Raw genomic sequence first — 20,795 nt, forward strand, 5'->3', positions numbered from 1 at the left:
TTCCAGAGCTCTGTGTAGGATATCTCTCATACACCATCCTGTGGGTGTTTGCTGGGCATGACATCGCTTCAAACCACCAGCGCCTTTTATCCCCTACGCAGTCTGAAGGCGTTTGACAATGCCTTGCTCTTCCAAATGTGAGAAAAGAGAGACTTCTCTGTGTTCTCTAAGTCTTTAGCCACAGATTAATCATCCTAGAAACCACAGAAACAGCTACAACACTCTTGTAAGTATGTTTTGCTTTATCCTACAAGAAAGCAAAAAAAAAAAATTCAAGTACTCATATTAATCAAAGGAGTAGTTTCTACAAAAGGTAGTTGGTATCAAGATCTGAGTCTGGTCTCATGCTTATTTTATTCCAAAGTAGTCAGAATGTTTGTTTTAAATGAATTTTCTAAAACTAAATCCAAGACACTTTTTGTCTTTCCTATTTTATAAATTAATTCTTGCCTATCGGGTTAAGCAACTCCATACCTCCGTAACTTTATGTTGCCTGCCTCTCTTTATCTTTTGGGATCAGTGGCCAGTTGTGAACCACATTGTGAAGCATCCATTTGGACCTGTAATGCTGTGTTGTTTCAGGATCTGACTGTGGGGTGAGAACCTCCTCAGCACAATTGGCATACTCCTGCTCCCACACCGAGAGCTTTTATTCAGTCACAGACTTCCTGAAATATTTTACACCAGCTTAAAATTTATAATAATTTGCACACTTCTTATCTCTGAACAAATGTATGTGTATATATATATATATATATATATATATATATATATATGTGTGTGTGTGTGTGTGTGTGTGTGTGTGTGTTTGCGTGTACCTGGAAAGTGTTGTATGGCGTTCCAGCCCACAGAATGTCTTTCTTACATAAAAGTTACATCCTGCTTGAAAGCTTCCTTGGAAATGCTGAGATTCATTGTATTATAAAAGTGCACAGTTTTGTTAGGATGCAAGGATTTCTGGCTGCATATTAATTTTGCTGTAAAGTGCACTGAAATGATAAGCTTCCAGCAACTCAGTCCAACTCAATTATCTGCATCCTTCCAGGTGGAGACATCAGGACTTTATGCCATTTTTGTCATTTCACTATTTTACAGCTCAAACTTCTATGTGGAGCCAGTGCAATCTAAAATTTTAAATGTCTATTAAACTTCCCACCCCTCTGGCAACCAATATGGCAGCTGGTGTACTGCATCAAGAAAAATTTGCCCTCTTAGAGATGAACTTTTAGAAAATGGACTAATCTTTTTATACCATGACTTGCTTTAGACATGAGCCAGAACGACCTAAGTTTTGATCTGTGCACATTTGGCCCAAGTCATGCAGCTCCATAGCACTTTCACCTTTACTTAAAGAGTACACAAATGAAGATGGAACTTCTTCCTCTGAAAAACACCTTTGTTCTTTTGCTGTATTTCCCTCAAGGCAGCCTCCAGGAGGCAAAAATAATCTGAGGAGCAGACACTCCTGCTCAAAATCAAATAAGTGGAGAATGAGACAGCATATTTTGTGAAGACAACTTTCTTCAAATCTTTCCTCTGATGTTGATGATACCAGAACTCTGTGCCTTGGGATATGTTAACAGAAGCTGACATATGAAAGAGCTGAATCAATAAACCCTAATGGCCCAAATTTCAGTTGCACTCACTACTTATTTAAAATAATTCTTCAGGATGGTAAGGTTTTAACCACTGCATTAAAAACAGCCAGTAAAAGATATCTTACCATGTACTTAATGACATATTTACAGGATTTTAAACAGAGAATTGCTTAAAAAGTCTGTGCATTGTTTATGTTTTGTAATTTAAAATATCCTGATATTATCTTAAGAGAGAGAGCTTAAACTTTAGAAGAGCAGTGACTAAGGTGATCCACTTCACATTTTGCACAGCTTGGGTGCAAACTATGCCTTAGACATCTTGTGATATGACAAATGCAATATACATTTTCTTCCTTGAGGCTGCTTTAAAATAAATTTAGAGGATAATATTTTTAGGAGTTTATTTCCCTGAAAGATCAGAATGTAATCTCTACTCCACTCTTTCTTTATATATACTGATCTCTAAAAGTAAGTGGCTCTTTAAGAATCACACAGTGTTTCAGTGTCAAATATAACTACTAGCAGATATACTGAAAGAAAAATACACTGGTTGCATAAGAATAGTTTAAAAAATTCTGAAAGATCCAGAAACTTCTACATTCAAGTCCCAAAACTGCCCCTACTTCCAAAGATATAAAACCTAAGATTTATTTCCAAGTACACTCTCCAGTTTATCAGCTAAGTAATAATTTTATTTCTGGTAAATGTAATTGGAGAAAGAAGACTGAGATTCAGAATCCACAATCTGTTGTCTGATAAACCTGAGAGATTGACATAGGAAAGTTTTTAATCTAATTTTCACTTCTTTTTATTCATATTTTCTTGAATTTATTGTTGGTTTTAAATATTGTAGAAGCCTCTAATGGGAGAAATTCACTAGTATTATTCCTAGAAATTGGATATCTAAAGTCATAAGAAAAAAAAAATCAGTTTTCATCTATGGTAAGCACCAGGTTTCATTTAAATGTAATTGTAATTTATGGAGTAATATCTAAGCAAGGTAATTAATTGATCAAAGATATTTTCCTAGAAAGGCAAAATAATCAATACACTTCAGCACCAAGGTGTTGTATTCACTACAATACATTACAAATTAATGCTTCTGGGTTCCATTTGTCCCAAACTTCAGCAATGCATAAATATTAGGGCAAACTTACAATGTGCTTATAATAAGCAAACCTTATTTAGGAGGATAAATTCGAATCTGACTTTCAACTGTTCACCCTGTCAAAATTCATGGCCCCAACTAGCATTTGTTATGTCCTAATGTTAGTTTTATTGCAGTTATTCCCTTGACAGATTGTGAGGTTCCAGTGATAGCAACAGCCCAGGAAGCCACTCCCTGGAGCTGTTCTTGTCACACAGGGTCACAGCATTTATACACTGGTGCCTTTAGGCAAATACCTGAGTGCACTTATCAGCATTTCCTAAGGCACTTATGTTTTTAAGACAAAGTAGGAACTTGAAGAATCACTGTAAAGGGTGCTTCAAAGAGGTACAGGAAGCTCAATTGTCACTTTAGGAAATTATGATATCTTTAGAATACGCAGTAAGAAATTCTTCAAGGCTAGCAAATGTCTTTAAAAACCTGGTTATACTGCATTAATACTAATCAGTTAGTTCTTAACAAGCACAGTACAAAACCCAGCTCAGCTCTGGCAGATGGCAAGGTGGTAGGAAAAGAGTTTTGCTGAAGGGCCTTTCTGGCATACAGGGTGAGGTAGAAAAAAAGTTTTGGGAAAGGTAGTAGAGGAGATTTGGGCACCTTAGGCAAGATAAAAAGCAGATAAACTGTCAGAGATAAGTGTTATAAAACTAGAATATGCTCAGGGGAACAGCAGGAGGGCAAAAAACTCTCAGTGGTGGAAGGTCTCAGTAAAGTAGTAGAATTGGCAGCTAACTTTCAGAAGTTTAGACGTAAAGTAGTACTGACTCAATGAAGAAGAACACAAATTGTGTTTTTAATTGTTAGAAAAGAAAATAACCATTATCTTGGAAAGATATTTTGTGGGATGGTCAGACACAGACCAAAAAATACAGACAATGTCTCCCATGCAGAGTAAGACCAACAAGGTGACAAGGTAGATGTAGTAAAACACACTTAGCAGATGGCAGAATAGCTGTGGATGTCACCTCTCTGGACTTCAGTAAAGCTTTTGACACCATTTCCTACAACATTCTCTGAAGAAACTGGCTTTTTATGACTTGGATAAGTGCACTGCTCCTTGTCTAAAACACTGTCTGGATGGCCAGGGCAGAGTTGTGGAAAATCAACTTAGATCCAGCTGGCTGCTGGATGTAAGTGATGCCCCCAGGGCTCAGTTTAGGGGTCAGTCATGTTCAATAGCTTTACCAATGCTCTGAACAAGGGGAGCAAGCATGTTATCTCACTTTGGAGATAACACCAAGTTGGGTGGGAGCGCTCATCTGCTGGAGGGTAGGAAGGCTCTTCAGAGGGATGTGGGCAGCCTGGATTGATGGGTCAAGGTCAACTGTATGAGGTTCAACAAAGTGAAGTGCCAGGTCCTGCACCTGAGTGACAACAGCCCCATGCAGTGCTCCAGAGTGGCTGGAAAGATGCTCAGTGGAAAAAAGCCTGGTGGTGCTGGTGGGCAGCAGCTGAACAAGAGCCAGAGTGTGCCCAGGTGGCCAAGAAGGCCAGTGGCACCTGGCCTGGATCAGGAATTTTGTGGCCAGCAGGAGCAGGGCAGGGATTGTTCCCCTGTCTCAGCACTGGTACAACACTTCAACACAGACATTGAGGTGCTGGAGCGTGTCCAGAGGAGGGCAATGGAGCTGGGAAGGGTCTGGAGCACAAATTGCTGAGGAAGCTGGAGTTTGGAAAAAATGAGACTCGGGAGAGACCTTATCCTTCTCAATAACTCTGGTTGTAACAAGCTGGAGGTCAGCCTTTTCTCCCAGGGAGCAAGTGATAGGATGAGAGGAAAAGGCCTCAAGTTGTGCCAGGGAAGGCTCAGATTCAATATTAGGAAACAATTCTCCATGCCAAATGTGGTCAAGCAGTGGAACAGGTGCCTAAGTAAATGATTGAATCACCAACCCTAGAGGTATTCGAAATACATGTAGATGTGGTGCTTAGGGTCATGGTTTAGTGGTGGACTTGGCACTGCTGGCTTAATGGTTGTACTGCAGGATCTTAAGAGGCCTTTTCTAACCTCAACGATTCTGTGGATCTATGACAGGATGCTTAAAATGTCTTAAGAACTCATAAGGGAACGAGCTGGGATATTTTGGAAAGTTGAGATATTTTATCCATCCAGCTCTTGGCTAAATGAAATTTTAAAAATCTATAGACTACAGAAAAGGATTATTGCAAGTCACCAGGAACATGAAGGGGTGATATTTTTAGGCCCTGTAAACAGTTGGTAAGAGAGAGAGCAAAAAATATGCATAGAATATGGGTGACATGCAGAAAAAACAATCACCTCAATTTTGCAGTGATGGAAACTAAAACCATATAATCTACTGACAAAGTGCTCCAGACCTTGAAATATTTTTGTTTCTATTAAATGTAAGTATATATTTGCAGGCTATAATGATTTGTGTGAAAAAAACAGAAACTTTGGTGGCACCTCTGTCTAAGAGAAACCCAGGTAGGAGGGGGAAGGACTCTCAGAGTTTATCTGTGGTGCAACTCTTGCCAAAAAAGATATGAAAAACTCATAAATTGCAGTATCTTTGCTGCAACAATGACTCCATAAGAATTTTTATGAAGGAGACTAGCTAGACTTAATATGCTTACAAATCTGGTAGGGAAAAAATACTCCCATCCTGGAATAGGAATATCCACATGGAAGACATATTATTGAATAATTATTCCATGTAGACTGTTTCCATAATTATACATAGATCAACAATTATAGTCTGTGCATGCAGTACCTAAGAGGGGTGATTGTTTTTCAGTCCTGGCAGTCAAGATGTCAAAGCAGAAAAGACCTAAAAAAAGATTAATTTAAAAATTATATATTAATTTTGTTGAAGTATAAAAACATATAGCTAAAAATTAAATGTATTTATCAGATGCCAGATGATTTCAAAGTTTCAGTAATCATTCCTTATATTAGAATCTCCCTCAAACTGGAGTACTGATTTACAGGATGATTTGAGTGTGTCAGTATCATAACTAACATCCTAGCTAGCCTTTGTTGGAAATACAGGAGATCTGTGAAGTACAGATTTGTCTTTGAAAGCAAATGATTTAAACTTAAACACTTAACCACATAATTTCTAGTTTGCATTCTAATGAGCCTTTCACTTTTGTAGTCTGTTATGCCAAATGCAAACATATATAACAAAACATTAAAAATTTTGTTCTGAAAGGCAGAATTTAGATATTCAGTAGTAAAAAAGGGGAACTGTAACAAATACACATTCTGAGCTTTTAAATCATGTACCACAACATAAATATTCTCACACTATTGTACTATTCCATGAAATGTGCACTGAAAGAAAAAATTACACTTAGGTCAAAACAATGTCTAGTGGAATAGAACTTGCCACTTTAGGCTACTGTCCAGTAAAATTAAGACATAAAATCACCAATCTGTGATTGGTGCACGCATATTTCAAAATATATTTTATTTTCTCTGGGAAATCTAATGTTTTTTAGATAATATGCCACTTCAGCAATGAAATATTTAAGACGATAAATGCTTTTCTGCTCAGGACAGAAACTGTTGCCATGTAGAGAAGCTTCAAGTATTTGAAATCAAAAACTTTTATTAACAAGTGTGGGTTGGAATTTTGTGCTTGTTCATTATTTGTGAATTTCACAATTATACATTTGGAGTTGGAAAAACACAGAAGGAACTGATTTCATTAGATTGTCTTATAATCAGAAAAACTGCCTAAAACTGAATGAAGAACTTATGCTGATAAGACACCAGCTTGGTGTTTGGTAAGCTTAACTTGTGTGTTCTGTTACAATTTTCTTTTGCATTCATGAAAAAAAAAAAAATTTAGGGCAGAATCCTGACTCCACTGAAATCAATGGCAAATTGATTGACCTACTGAAGTCCAAGTTCCATTTACATTTGCTGTTTGATTTTTGTTTAGAAAACTAGAAGAGGATGTCACACCCTTTCTATTCCCTATTTAAATTGTAAGAACTTTAGTGTATGTACTGTCTTTTGGACACAATGCAATCTTAAGTATTTTAAATGTAATTTTTTACTTTGAGTCTTTTTACCTTTTTGATTTCTACACTTGTTAGGACAGATATATGTATATAGTGTTCAGTTAATAAAGATATAGGCTGGATATGCAACACTTACAGGTTTTGATGTGTCTAATCTCGATGCACAGGTGTGTTGTCAGTATCCAGTCACATGGATCCAGATCCTCACTTAACTTTTAAAACCTTATAAAATGTGAAGGTGCTAATAAACCTGAGGTGATCTGCCTACGGACCAGGCCAGAAATGAGGTACCACAGCAGAAAACTGCCTGAGCACACCCGAACAAATTACCCAAACTGAACAAATGTGTTCAGTTTACAGCTGTGTGTCCCCTGAGTCAACTTCACCCTGTCTCCAAACACATCCACCTACCTCTAAATTCTTTCTTGTAGTCATAACATTCAGTATTACTGTAAATGATAATAATCAATTCCATTATCATACCATAATATTCACATACTTCATGAATCACATTTATCCCCTTCTGTTTGATGTTATTAAAAAAATAATATGCATTTATTACATTTTCCTGTGCAAGAGAAAGGAACCTTTTCCCAACAGTTTAAATAGAGAATTAGATGCAATATTACTATGGAGTCTTTCCATAAGCTGTCTTGTTATTTCATTCCTGCATAATCTTTACAACTAAGTGTTTAATAAGGTTTATTTTATTTTTTAATATTGTTTTTCCTCACCAAAATTAGTCCTCTGTTGCTTTTCCTCCTTTAAGTAAAGAGGAGGTAGCTAAGAACTTTGGGATTGATTTCATCAATGGACCTGCAGAGATTGAGTATTTTGTTCTGTGTGAAGGTTTGAGGAAATAAAGCATAATGACCACAAAAACACTCTGTGGCCTTAATGTATGTCATCTGCCTAATGCCCCCAAGAAAAAGACATCATATGCTATATATTTAAACCTGCTTCTCCAATGAGGTTGCTGTTTTGTCATTCTAAATTTTGAAAAATCACAGGAGGTATGTTCACAAAGCCCATTAACAAATAAGATTTGTGCTCACACTTCCTGCACACTGTTTTGAAAATTGATCCCTGAGGGCCTAATTAACCATTATGTACTTTTCCTACTGGAAAAGGAGAAGGAACTTTTATGCTTAAAATAACTTAGCAACCAAAATCTTCCAGAAGATGTAATTTCTCTTAGTCAGTATCTCACCTCCAAATTAAGGGGATCCCACAGGGCTCCATCCCAGCATTCAGTGAAAGAACAACACAGAATTACCCCACTGGATGTCAGCATTTGTTGTCTGCATAAAAAGCAGGAAAACTATCATGTCTTCATCCTGACAGATGCTAAGTTCTCTTAACTTATATGGAAATCAGAGATGTAAAAGAGGAAGCTGTATCCCTGAAAAGAATGAGCTGAAAGTGTAGATGATTGCGTAGAACACTGGGATACAAGAAAATGCCAAAGCAGAAATGAGTGCAGAAAAGTGTGCTATGATTATAAGGACTTGCATGCTTCACTTTAAGACCTCCATGAACACAGCAATGGGAATCCTAATTATTTTCTTCTCTCAAGCATGCTACTAATTTGTCCACAGCATTTAGCAATCAAGTGGCATTTAGCAAACAAGTGCTAAGCTCTACATAAAACAAGCCATGTCCCTCACTGAAATGTTTACGTGTGGGGAGATTCTTGTTAGAAAATTACTCAATATGCTTGGGACAGTATTTTTCCTGATCCTCAATATCCTTTTACTCCCACTGGCTTGCATTTTTGCTTTGCCCTCTTGAACTATGAAGTGACCTGGACAACTGCTTTCCACAAATGGCAAAATGCTTGCCCTTGACAGATACCATCAATTTTGCAGGCAGAATCCTCCAATTTGGAATTGCTCTAAGTCAGCTATCTTCATAAAAGTAAATTTTACCATGCTGTCTTGGAATCCAATTATCAGTTTGACAAATGTTCGACTTTGGGATGTTTACTACCCACTCAGAAGAAAAATAAAACCATCTTATTTAAAAAGTAAGAATAAGATTAGTTCAGTGCTTAATTCTGATGTTATACTTCTCATAAAACCAACAGCACATTTTTTTTGTGATACAGACTTCACAGATATTTGTAGAGCATTTTAAAACTGTTGTAGAATGAAAGTAATTACAAACAAGTGTTCTTTCATGAAAAAAAAAATCCATTCTGAAAAAGTTAAAATTGAGTGTTTTGCCCTTAATTTTGTTAAAAATATATGACAAAAACTCTTCCAAAATGTGTATATTTCTTTGAATTTTTTTACTTTTGCTAAATCATCATTTTCCATAAGGACTGTTTTGGGGAAAATGTTAATCAACAAAACTGGATGAAACACGTCTGGTCTGATATTAAGAAATATGAACATCTACCTTTATCTGCCTTGAGTGTTCCTAGGGAGGGATTCAAGAAAAAACTATATAAAGCAGTGTAGCCTTTTCTATTTTCAAGGCTAAAACCTAGTTTTGACCAAGAAGTCAAACAGCAGAACTTTAGAGAAAGAGACAAATGAAAATAATTATTTTGAGTGACTTGATTAGGAAGTCAACAGTAGCTGAAATGGTGGATGAATTATATATTTTATAGAGTGGTTCTACTTAAACAGAAGACTTGCCAAATACAGATGTTTAGTGACATCTAAAGACACTAAAGGATTAATTACTGTTAACAGCAATGAAAATGTTCAAAGAAGAAATGATTGGGGTTTTTTTATATTCCCATAATCACACAGAAAAAAATTCTAAGAGTAGCACTGAAGTAGCATAACTAGAAAATGCAAATGAGCTATGTGTGATCACCCAAATATGACTATCTCGTTCTCAGCCTTTCACTACAATTTACTTTTTTGATTAAATCATGTTAAAATGAAGAACAGCCATTCTGAGTGCAAGTATTTTTGAGTAAGGTTAAAAGATTATGACAAACAGAACTGAAGCATAATCCATTAGCAATTTATTTCTATTGTTGACTCATCCATAATAGACATAAATCTGGTACTTTGCAATAATGGTTGCAAAAGCCAGTCTATGTTAATTTGTTAAACACGTTTGAAAAAAATAACAGTGATCAAGACATTTTTCTCTTGGTTTCCTCATAATTAATGTTTCTTCTACATATCACCCAAGCTAAATTTATACCTTGGTATTTTCACCAATTTCAACAGAGTTCAGGCATGTAGAACTTCAGTATTTTTCTTTTTTGTAATAATGAATTTTGTTCTAATGCCAATGCTGTATGATACTTTTTCTATGAGAACAAGCAAAGCAGAGGGAGAGATAATCCACCATAGTGTGGAATCACATGTCCTATAAGCACTAGAGGAGTAAAGGGCAGTCTGTTTTCCCAATAGAAATGCGTATCACATAAAACACACAGAACAACATTTTACTAGAGCTAACATAGTTTTCCATTTAATTTCAGACTAACTCCACATTTTATAGTCTATAACTAGCAAGGGTTTTAAATAACTTGCACTTATTTTGTGTTTTGCAATTATAATAAGGTTGGGTAATTATACAGAGAGCATTTTTATCATTTATTTCTAATTTGAAACTTTCCTAAAAGCATTGAATCCAAATAAAATATGTGCAATTCTAAAAGAAGGGGATATAGATATTTAGGAGTAGGCAGAATTATCAAAATCTCTTATCAACCTGCCATCATTTTAAGAAAGGACCATGCTGGCATAGAACAGTAAAACACTCAGTATATGTCAGCAGTATTAAACAAAAAACCAACAACCAACCAAACAATCAACAAAGTATTAAATTACCTAAAATATATATAAAATATATGAGTGGCAGCAAAAGTAGCTAAAGAGTTGGCAACTTGATCCTCTTTTCTCTACTCCTTCCCTCATTCCTAAAGTAAATAGAATAATTACTTGACCAAAAATATTCAGAGAATGGAGAAGCCATCTCAGGTATTAAAAAAATTTATATGTATCATGGTACCAGCAAAATAGGAGCAGTTACCAAAGGACAAGCACAGTTAGTTGCACTTTGACATAGAGTTTGAAAATCAGAAAGTGAAGTCATATAAATTATATTATTTTTTTAAAGACTCAGCTCTTACACTAAAATGCTTGGTTAGCTAGAAGACCTAATTTTAAAAAGTGCTATAAAATTAATCACATAGGACTGCTGGATTTTTGGATGTAGATTCTTTTTTTAATTTTTAACTGTTTATAGGAAGAGTTGTGCTTAAGACTTTAATAGTTTTGTCTACCATGAACAGTATTTCCAAAGATTTACACTATTTAAAAATACCATATTACTGCCTAAAGCTTTGCATAGTTGCCTCATCTTCTTGGTCTAGCAATCTGGATTATTGAATAATGAACCTGCCCCATAATGATTAAACCAAATGTGTTTAGGATGGAAAATTAATTATGAAGATAATTTCCAAAATAACAATCTAAAATCCAGCTGTTAGCAATACATTGCAGTAGTGCCAAGCTTCTGGCTGTGAGACATCCAACAGGCTGTAGCTTAGGGAAGAAAACTGCTGTCCATTCTCTTCTCTAATTTTTCCCACCATTTGACTTGCCTTTGGGAAATTCTTATGGCTAGAGCACAAAGCATAAAGGTGCACAGCATGTTTTTGGCTCACAGGATTTAGAAAATGGATATTCACCTTTCTGATTGAGTAACTCAGACTCAGGAGAAATATAAACCTCTAAAGAAGGCAGAGACACTGTTTCTGGCTATGGCAAAACAGCATGAAAAATGTAACAGGAAAGACATCTGTTCTTGTGAGCTGTTGATCAGGATAAGAGGGTTGTTTTTGTTTGGGGCTGGTAGTTTTTTTCATCCTTTTATCTGAGCATGTCACAAGTTTAGCCTAGATTGTGTAAAGAACTTGGACACCGTGAAGAAAAGTTTCTCAGTTATGAATGTACTCTTACTTAACATGTTATGGTTATAAGGTTAATTATTACAAATTATATGGAACTCAGAACCTGAGGAAATTATTTCTATTTCTAGCAAATCTAGAAGCAATTCATACCTGTTATTCAAATTATGTACTTACAAAGGTATACATCATCTCCAAGGCCAAGGACTTAGAAACTGATTCAGATACTTGTTAAACAACATGCATAATTGGTAACTTTCACTGTTTCCTTTATGATTTTGAAATAAACCACTTGAGAAAAAAAGAAAAAAAAAAAAAACAAGGAAAAAAAAAAAAAAAAAAAAAAAAAAAGAAAAAGAAAGGAAAGCTGTTAACACTGTGACCTGCTCAGCATCCTCCCAAAAGTCAGGATGCAATATGAGCTATAGGAAGATCACACTGCTCTCCTGTTACCCTTTAGTGATGCAAAGAGTGTTCTCAGCTCTGCATTCCAGAGCTGCCATCCACAGTGAGACAAGGTCTTTAGCAGGTGACATCTGGCCCCTGCCTCCTTTCCTGTGCTCCCTGCATAGCAGATAGACCTCAATGCCACAAGTGTGGCCAAGTCACTAGATCAAGCAGCACCCCCTTAGAAATTATGCAGTGGTTAGCACATGCCCTCCAAAACTGAAGATGAAGAAGCCTCCTGTGGAGCACAGGGGAATGTTATTTGTAGCTCTAGACCTGAGCATTAATCACAACAAGGTCAGACACATGAACAAACCCAATACATTTAAATTATTCAAAGCTATTAATCTGAGCTTGTAACACTACGTTTTCACCATGGCTTTCCATGCTTTCCCTCTCATAGTTTGTCACACTTGTAGACTTGTTTTATCTTTGAGTACCAGTCCTTGCTAGCAGTAATAGGTTTTCCCTACATGATTGTACAGCATGTCCCATGAGGAATTTCTAATGCTGACTGGGCAGGTGGGTCACTACCTATAAATTTGGTTTGCATAGCACAAAAGGTTGAAGGAAATGAAAGTAAAAGCAAAAACCATTCTCAGTAAAGGTCATCTGAAAATTCATACAAAGAAATCAAAGTAAAACTTAAAAAAAATAAAATCAGATTTTGATAGAAACCTTTTCTCACAAAATATTCACTCAGCTCAGGTGAAAGCAGAAGATTTTTTTTTTTCCTCACCAAATTTCCATTAAAATAGTAATCACTGACTTAAAACAAGCTCAGATGGAATTGTTTGAGTAGCTGCAGCCAACCTTCTTTGCATTTCACCATGTACAAACAAAGTACATGCGTCATGCAGTTCAGAGTGGTACAGAAAGGGAGAATCAAACAATCTGGAAATTTAGAAATGTAGAATCTCACAAACATGACCATCTATCAATCTTGTACATATTATTTGAATATGGTGAATAAAAATGCATTAATACAGCACAAGAATTAGTTCTCAGTCTGTAGAAATAAAGGTCATTTTTGATGCTGAAGGACTGAGTGATTGAGTGGATTAGTGAGCACTAAAAGCAACAAAAACCAGTTCATTTGACTATTCTGAACATCAGATAAGGTTAATAAATGGTCTTAGCATAGTTCTCAAAGTGCAAGAACCCACACCATAAAACTGTTAACATTAATTGATACTGTGATGGGCAGTCTCAGCTGAAAGGTCACACAACGGGAACACTTCCAGCGCCGAAGCACGTCACAGAGGCCTAAAGCTTATACACACTCTGCCTTTCCTGTGTCCTGCCAGAGCTGGAGGTTTTATTCTCAAGGACTGTTCATTTGGAACTTTCTGTGAGCAATAAAACTTAAAAATATTTGCTAGCCTCTTCTACCTATAAATCTAAAAATAGAAACTTGGAAGGAAAAAGTCATTAAAATTTACCATTGCCTTCTACTTTTAAGGGAAAGTATTACCAACAGAGAGTGGGAGGAGGATGAGTAATCCTGGCACCTATTCTATATTTCAGCTCTCTACATCCTTTATTGTTTGACTAGCTGTTGCATAAATTCAGGAATTTACTATTTTCAAAAGTATATATCAACACAATATATATAGCACAGTACATACTAACTACTGAATTGTGTGAGCAACATAAACAAAAGGCCAGGTTCTTCTCTGGTGCCCCTGAACACAACCTGGCGTACTCTCACAACTCTGAATCCCAACTCACATCAGACTTTAAGTCACAGAAGCATCAGCTATTCTAAATATTTCCCCTAAAAAAGACAGCCTGGGAGCAGTGCCTGTAGGAACTGAATAAAGATTTCAGCATCCCCCCTCCTGTCCTTGTAGGAGGCTGCAGCCTGAACACACACACGTGTTCTCTCCATGGGGGCAGCAGTCCCATCCGTGGAGCAGCCTCCCTTCACACACCCACCCACCCTTTCACTTTATCCTCTCCCTGCCCACCTGGAGAAGAGGTGAAGGAGGAGAGGACAGGCACAGCTAAGTCTGGCTGCTGTGCTGGGCACCAGCAGGGAAAAGAACTGGCAGTATAAATAGTGTTCTTCTGTCAGGAGTGGAAGGTTCTAGGCTGAGTGAAAGACAACGTTATCACTGAGATGAGCATGTCCTACTCAGCCCAGCTCAGGCTTCCCACCGGCAGTAGCAGCTGCAGCAAACCCCCCACTCTTTATATGCCAGAGCCCACCCTAGGTCAGGGGTGGCTCCGTGTGATGGAAAAGTCTCTCCTCCAACCCGTGCTTCCAAAGAAAGGCTCAGCAGCCTCTTGTTGTTCAGTCTCAAGGTAGTTTATTGCAAGTTATCTAAAAGATTTTCTTCTGGGGCTGCTGTGGTTTGTTCAGCAGCTCAGGCAGAGGCACACACACACCCTGACATCCTCTCTGACTCCCGACTGCTTCTTCTCTCCCTGCCCAGGGCTGCTGCTCTCTTTTATATGGTACATTATGTGTTAAATGTTTACAGTTTTTCCCCAATACCTATTGCCTATATTAAATGGCGCCTTTCTACTCTAAACCAATCTGTGAGTGCCAACATCACCAAGAACATGGAGGTAAGGAAGAAGAAAGAAGGAGGACAGGACAGGCCCACATCCCTCCATCTTAAAACTTCTGATCTCCATGTACAAAACTAAAACCCCCCTCTACAGGACTTAAAAATCCTTCCCTTTACTTTGTAACTACTTCTACTATAATATCTAAACTTTTGTGACTTCTTGTTCTTCCTGCAAGGTTAGTAAATCATTCCATGGTTCAAATCCAAAATCACAGCTGTTTCCAGCTGCCTGCCAGGGTCTCAAATGCTTCTGACCTGGACCCAGAACCTCCAAAAATGTTTGAGGGACATTTTGAGTTCCAACATTCATGCACACATTTCACTCTGTTGGATGCATTGTAGGGTTTCCCTCTGGGCCCACTGAGCTTTATATCAACCTGTGCTCTCACACAAGTCCTCTAGGAGGAGGACAGGATTTCATCTGGTCCTTCCTTTCTGTCATGGTTTAACCCTAGCCATTAGCTAAGCCCCACATGGCCACTTGTTCAAACAGCCCCCTCACCCCACCAGCCGGGAGGAGAACTGAAGGAAAAAAGCAAACCTTTTGCATTGAGATAAGAACTGTTTCAAAATTGAAACAAAATAAGGTATAAAAATAATAGGGAATAAAAATAAAGGGAATCAGAGATAACACTCAAGAGAGAAGTGATGCTCAACCTCTTCACCACCCAATGACTGATGCTACATCCCTGGGCAATCACACCTTCCAGCCAACTCCATCCAGTTTGCATACTGGGCATGATATTTTATGGAATTTTCCTTTGGCCAGTTCAGGTCAGCTGTCCTGGCCATGCTCCCTCCCAGGTTCTTGTGCCCCTTCTCACAGGAGGAGCATGAAACACTGAACAGTCCTTGACTGAAGGTAAATACTGTTCAGCACCAAAAGATCCCTGTGTTTCCAACATTGGTCTAATATTAAATCCAAAACTCAGCACTCACCAGCTACCCTGGAGAAAATTAACTCTATCCCACCAAAATCAGGATACTATGACTGAAATAGATTGTTCTGCCCTCTGCCCTAGACGAAGATGGTACCTGGGGATGGTACTTACAGAAATGTTTATGAAAAAAGCAGATTAGACATCAAGAGCATTGAGGAAAAAACTTCTGAGAGCAGAACACAAATTAGATACTAATTCTCAAACCCTCTTTTTAAGGTTTTCCTGCCCAAAGTAGACATCAGTCTGAAATGGGATAAACAGTAGTGTGAGATGGATATTGAAAGATGCTTTCTTACAAAAAGGGAGCAGGTGGTAATTTATAGTACACTGGGCTATTTACTAGCTCTGAATTGTCATATGAATTGTTCATAAATGACCTTCAGATGCCATAATTCAAAAATTCAGAGGACTATGTTTGGAAAAGTAAATAACTTTAGGAAGATAATTAACATGTTCTGTATGTTATCTACTGATTATTATTTTCAAAACTTCAGAGGCATTAAAATGTTAAGTAATCTTAGAATAGCTTTAAATGTAAACAAGCATTTTTCAGTTAATTTCTGACCTCTTAAAAAAAAAAAAAAGTAGAATTGATGAATTGAAATTTGTGTTTACACCAAGCAAGTAATTCACTATCACCATGTTATTGACAACTTTCATTTTACTATTTCTACTTTATTTTATGCCAGTTTAGTTGTAGTGCATGACACATCCATTAAATATTTCTTCTACTGCCTAGAAATAGAGAAGGGACATGGATTGCTGTCTAAATGGCAGTGACACATTGACAGACTCAACACTCCAGCCTTACAATCAAATACCAGCTTGATTAGGGATACCAAAATCCAGATACCATATTGCTGGTCATATTTGACATCTTCCCACAATCCCTAAAAGGTATTCCTTTGAGAAACAGTCAGGATGCAGCTAGAATAAGAGCTCTTCAATTCTGGAAGAAGTAATAAACAACAGAAAGACAGAGACCTTGCTATAGATTAAACACCCTTAGTTTCCTTAATCCATAGCATGAAGATTTTTTTCCCCTGTAGCCTTCAACAGACAGAATCATGGAGTAACCTATACAGTTTTCATAAACCTGTCAAGTTTTAACCACTGAAAAATAAGGTTTTGACTTAGGATTGGGTTGGTTTTTATGGTTTTCTTTTGGTGGTGTTGGATTTTTTCTCCTTTTTTTTTTTTTTATTGGGAAGCACATATAATGGTTAAAATAAAAGGCCTGTAAAAAAAGGCCAACAGTTTAAAAAGTATCAGCATCAGCTTTCACCAGGGATAATAATATATCTTAATATGAAACTGTTTCCTATAGATTGATTATAGCTTCATACTGCTTTGTTTTTGGATAATAGTCATAACAGCTATAACTACATGGACAGGAATTGTTTTATTAAAATTAATTCACTCTTCTATAAATGCCAGTGTCACACCAGCAAGGTCTGCATAAAATACAAAACTGCTGACAAGAAGGGTTAAGCAACCAAAATATATCAATGCTAAGTCTCAACATAATTGTCTAAATGTCAACTGAACCTTAGAGGACTACCTTTCCAAATCTTAAAACTAAATATGATTAATAGAAAAAAGTTAAATATCAATCTCTAGACACAGAATAATGTTTTAAAAGGCTGGGTTTGGAGATAATGAACTAGGGATCCATTTGAGAAAGGTTATAAGGCTCAAGTAGCACAGTCAACATTTTGAATGTTATTAATCCTAAGATTTTAAGCTATTTAAACATTTAGATCTCATTTAAATACCCTCTCTTATATGTGATTTGCCATATTAGCAAGGTCATTTGACAACAATTTTGCACAATTGATGTAAATTACATTACAGATGAAACTCTACTATCAACTATGTGATTAAAGCCAAAAATAAATAGGAAGAAAGATCCAAATGCAGCAAAAGCTTGAAAATATCAAGATGTCTCTGAAACATGTAACAGTGTTTTAGAGTCCAAAAAATTTATTAACTGATCAATGAATATGATTTGTAACGGCATCTGTCAATATATATACATAGGCATGAATGCATATATACATACCCATAGAACAATGTTAAAAGTATTATTGGCTTACACTGCAAATTATTTGACAACCACATGTGAGCCATTGAAATTTAGTCCTCCTGCTTATGGTACTCTTTATACATAATATCACAAGCATGAAAAGCTGATGAATCCCCTAACTCCTCGTGCAATGCACAGCTTGGATGGAATTAATTTATGAAAAGCTTCTCCATTTGTTATTCCTCTTGATTTTTTATGTGCAGTTCCAGATATTATTAGAGGAACACTCTTAAAACACTGTTCTAAAAACAGAAACTTAATTCACATATTTCTACTATATGACAGCTTCCCAAATACCAATTTATTTCCCAACCTTTCACCCCTCTAAAATGATGGGGATGTATTCATTATTATATAAATTTTAAAGAGGGTTTCTGCATCACAGGGAGTTTAAGGTCAAAAGCATCAAGTGATTTTGCATGTGAAGTCTGAGAGGTGGTTAGAAACGGATTTTTCAGCATTCCTAATGTTAGACAGCACTTTTTATGTTTATGGATTTATTGACTACAGTTTTAATTCTGATTTATAAACACTTGTCCCAGGCCAGGCAGGACCTGGAGGTCATTCTATACCAGCTCACATCACTGCCAGGGGTGTGGGGAAGGGAGTCTTTCCAAAGGAAATTCTCTTGCTGTTGGAGAGGCTGCAGCTGGGTCATGGGCTCCATGGTGAACATTTTGGCCTGTGCACCATTTTGTACACTTTTGTTACTAAAGTTGCTTGTTGTTCATGTTCATTTTCTTATCTCACTGCTGTTTTCAGCAACCTGTCCTCATCTCAGCCCAGGAGGGGTGAGTGGCTCATGGTTTTAGTGGGAATACTTAATTGGAGAATACAGTTTCTAAAATATGACAACACTTTTGCAAATAAGACACCAGGGAAATAAAGAACCTTGTTTACAAGTGAGAAAAGTCAGGTCAGAATTATTTTATAGCACAAAATAGCATTCCATGTCATAGATAGGAATAAACTCCAGTTTCTCAAAAAGATCCAGCTGCTTTCATTGTCAGATCGTCCTTCCCTTCACTGCAATCTCTTGCCTCATTACAAAATTCCCCAGTAAGATCTCAGCACAGGTCCCAGGATGCAAAATGTCCTTCTCACCCTGATTAACCCGAAGAACAGTTCTACCCTGAGCACTGGCTGGGATGAGATCCTGAGGAAAAAAGCTGGATGTGATCATTGACTTTTGCCAGGGTTGTCATACCTAGGCACAAGGAATAAATCAAGAATATGCTCCTCTAAAACAACTCACCTGGCCTGCTGTCTTGCCTTTTCCACCTCAGACACACACAGACTTCCTGCTCTTCCAACAAACCCTGCAACCTAAACCTGAAAAAACTGGTGAGTACCAGACCACTCAGATCACCAGAGAGGTTGTGTAAAATACAGTAGTTTTAAAGGGATTACACATTTTAAATGTTATGGCTGGCAATAAATAATAGCATTCAAAGAGAAGAAAAATAAAATGTGTGGAAGTGAAACAAATGTAGGGAAGCCTTCCTTGTAGTTTGGGGAATATCAAGAGAAATGGTTGAGGCTATCACACAGTTATATTAAAGCACTGGAGAAAAATTTGGAGCGTCATGAAATTACAAAAAGGGAATGAAAAATGGAGACTAGAAGCCTCTATCAAAATTTACTCTGAAAACTTTAATACCCTTCACACCTTAAAATGAAACCAAAGTGCTGATAGATAACATAGAGAAGATCCCATACAGTTGCACTCCTCCAAAAGAAAGATAGTCCTCATCAACGCATCACAGCAAACTTAACAGGAAATGTGCTGTTGGAATTACAACTCTTGTCATGGTGTGACCTGAGAGTAAAAGGTGATGAATGGTGGGCAAATAAAAATTAAATACAATTGCAGTACAATGTAGTGGGCATGTTCTTTAGATGAAAAAAAAAAAAAACAACCCTTCTGAAAAAAAACAACTCTTCTGTGATTTCCTCTCTTTGCAAATCACAGCAAAACCAGTGCAGAGTAGTTGAACCATGAAACTTTCCCTTGATTAATCAACCAGAGAGAGCTTTCTCACTTAAATACACACTGTATTCCTACAACTGCTTAGTCAGAGCTTCTAATCAGACAATGAGCTTAATTCAAACAAATTGTAGAGTCTTCTTTTTTTTTTTTTGTTTTTGTTTTTAATTGGATTGAAGCTAGTTAGTGGAAGAAATCCTCTAGGACAGAGTCATAAGGTTGTAGGTTCAGTCACTTTTCAGAGATATAGGTCAAATCTCTCCATTTTTTTGTTCCTCTGGTTGCATACCACACAAGCATAAAGAACTATCAAGGTGACATAGAAAGGTTGACATTCACCCAAATACAAAGCCAAGCTGCTTTTCAAGTAAATCATCAAAACATAATGTATAATCTCCGTTCTGTCACCTGCAAAAGGGTGAACCCCAGGCATTCCAACACATTAAATGCACTAAAATGCACCACTTCATCTGTTAATATATCACAGGCAGAAATTCAGTCTTCTGTCTTAGTTCTATCTGTATATAATCCAGGAGACAAGAAAACTAAGATATAAAAATTGGAGAAGTAGCCAAGGAAAAGGGATAAAAAGAAAGAAAGATGATGCATTGTAATACCAATGCAATATTTTTTTAATCATTCTGGAAGCTAGATCTTATCAAAGCATGAGCCTTCCTGGAATATGATCCAGTATTGCTCTCACTGTGCTTTCACTTGAATCTATGAAGATAAAACTATTGCTTTATTTCTGGGCAGTGGTGGATGATTTCCTGCAGAGTGTAGTCTTGGAACAAGAGGTGAAAAGAATAAATCACTTGAGAAGTTTTCACCTCTTATCACTACAGCTGAGCATCTAAAATCATTTAAGTGATATTAATAATGATATTCCAGCTTTTGCCTACAAAACCATGCAAATTTGCTGATTTGACCAGGCAACCTTAAATATGCATGATATGATATATCACCAAGGGTAACCATTATGAATCAAAGCTTCTGAACTTTGAAGTAACTGGATTCTTTTGTTCTCTCTGGGTTGTTTCCAAAAGTCACATCATGCTGATTTATTCCTAAATACAAAAATTACCAAGTATTCATTCCCTGACCAAGAGAATACACAGGC

At 36.9% G+C, this 20,795-nt stretch overlaps 1 long non-coding RNA gene across 1 annotated transcript in view; it reads left to right on the forward strand.

The window, feature by feature from the left end:
- Positions 1-218: 218 nt before the first annotated feature.
- The window catches only part of LOC144248470 (uncharacterized), a 52,652-nt gene continuing 32,075 nt past the window's right edge, over positions 219-20,795 (forward strand). The window contains exon 1 of the long non-coding RNA XR_013341757.1: positions 219-230. This is a non-coding gene — a long non-coding RNA (uncharacterized LOC144248470). The remainder of the gene's footprint in view (positions 231-20,795) is intronic.

This window comes from Lonchura striata, chromosome 2 (assembly GCF_046129695.1).
Source record: "Lonchura striata isolate bLonStr1 chromosome 2, bLonStr1.mat, whole genome shotgun sequence".
In the NCBI taxonomy this organism is placed as follows: Eukaryota; Metazoa; Chordata; class Aves; order Passeriformes; family Estrildidae; genus Lonchura; species Lonchura striata.